Source organism: Trachymyrmex cornetzi, unplaced genomic scaffold, assembly GCF_001594075.2.
Source record: "Trachymyrmex cornetzi isolate Tcor2-1 unplaced genomic scaffold, Tcor1.1 scaffold975, whole genome shotgun sequence".
Classification (NCBI taxonomy): Eukaryota; Metazoa; Arthropoda; class Insecta; order Hymenoptera; family Formicidae; genus Trachymyrmex; species Trachymyrmex cornetzi.
Window position 1 is genome coordinate 14,346 of NW_017300328.1, and position 2,082 is coordinate 16,427.

Sequence of the window (2,082 nt, forward strand, 5' to 3'; positions counted from 1 at the left end):
ACTGAGAAGAAAAGTCCTCTACAATTTTGCAATTTTTGCAATAGTTAACAAGATATTAATTGCTAAAAATTGTCGAAAATTAATTTTCAATAATTTTTTACTCAAAAACTATCAACTTTATAGAAAAACTGTGGGAGACAAAAATTGTTTATTTTCTTCTCATAAAGTTTTGAGAATTTTTTAATACCGTATTTTCTCATGTTGGTAAAAATAAGGAAATGCAATACTAAAAAGTTGATAAAAAATTCTGAAAAAATTCTTAGAGCTCTATGAGAATATAGTAAACAATTTTTGTCTCTTGCAGGTTTTCTGTAAAGCTGATAGTATTTGAGTAAAAAATTATTGAAGACTAATTTTCGACTATTTTTAGTAATTAATATCTTGTAACTATTACGAAAATTGTAAAATGGCAAAAGACTTTTCTTTTCAATTTAGTCCATTTTGCCCCTATGCAAAAGATTTTTCATTAATTATCAAACACCCTGTATACAGTTAAAAAAATATCGTATATAAGATTCAAAATATAACATGTAAAAAATTATATAGCATTTATACACAGATAAACATAAAGATTTGTACGACCCGTAACACGACGGAGTGTATAATTCATGCATTTTTAAATTAAAGAAAGAAGGAAAAAGATGAAACAAATAAAGAATCAATTATTTATTATTTTTCTTACTATTCTGTATTATTAGGGAGTTTTTGCAATACCGTTTATTTAGATACGGTGAACGCTAAGGTCACGTACTTCTTAGCGATTAAGAAAAGGATTACATGACTTTAACGTTTACCGTATCTGGATTCACGTTATTGCAAAAACTCTCTATTGACACTTTTCCGAAATACATACGCTTTCAGCGTATTGACTTATTGACCTTGGATAAATCAGGCCGATAAGCTAGGTAGCAATCTGCTGGATTGCAAGCAGACGTGGCGCCAGCGGCAATTACTCTATAGTCATTTGTTTAAATATCATCAGTCTTTCGCGTTTGGTTAGGTTCTTCTTTGAAAATAGTCGATAGACGAAATTACAAAGTGCTTTCGCCACAGAACAATTCCTCTAATTGAGTATCATTTCTGAAAGCGAGGATTAAATTTAAAACAATGTCCAGTAATTCCAGTAATTCCAGTGGTTCCAGTTCAGAAACCGAGAACAATCTGTCACGAAATATTCAATATACCGAGAGTCTCGACGAGACTCTCGGTATCGTCGAGAATCTCGGCACAAACAGTCTCGTGTCGGTCTCGAATTCAGACCTTAAATCTCGTCTCGGTCTCGTCTCGGTCTCGTCTCGGTCTCTGTTTAGATAATGGTTTATCTGAAAGGCGTTTATCATAAATTAGATAAAATCAATACTGAAAATAAAATCTGTAAATATTTATTAAAGTTATAAAACAGTTTTAATTATAAGGAGTTATAGTCTATTTCCAGTAGCAGTATAAACTTGATGTTCTCTATATCACAGCAACAACCAAAGACATGAAGCCCTTCCTTGAGTCGATGATACATATGTTTGAAGTAAATCAAATTGAAATGGTTAAGATAAAGATAGTTAAAGTTGAATGAACAATATAGAAAAATAAGCATTTATTTCTATGCTGGAATAGGTTAACAAGTTGTAATGAAAATATGCTTGAGAGGACTCTGCATTGTGAGAAAATAATCGAGTTTACCATAATTATAATATTTGTTAAAGATAAATGGTTATCTGTAAATGGAAGTAAGTGTATTTTTTCTAATGCGTATAATCGAGATCACCACGTTCTGACAAGCATTCCAAGACTCATATGCTTATTGTTGAGGTTAGCTTAATTGCTTGTAGACAGTTAGTTTAAGTTAGCCATAATATGTTGATTAGAGAATATAATTTTATATTGAGTAGAGATTGTACCTTTATATTGAGTAGAGAATGTACCTTTATATTGAGTAGAGAATGTACCTTTATATTGAGTAAAGAGTGCACCTTTATGTTGATTAGAGAATGTACCTTTATATTGAATAGAGAATGTACCTTTATATTGAGGAAAGAATGCACCTTTATATTGAGGAGAGAATGCACCTTTATATTGAGTAGAGAA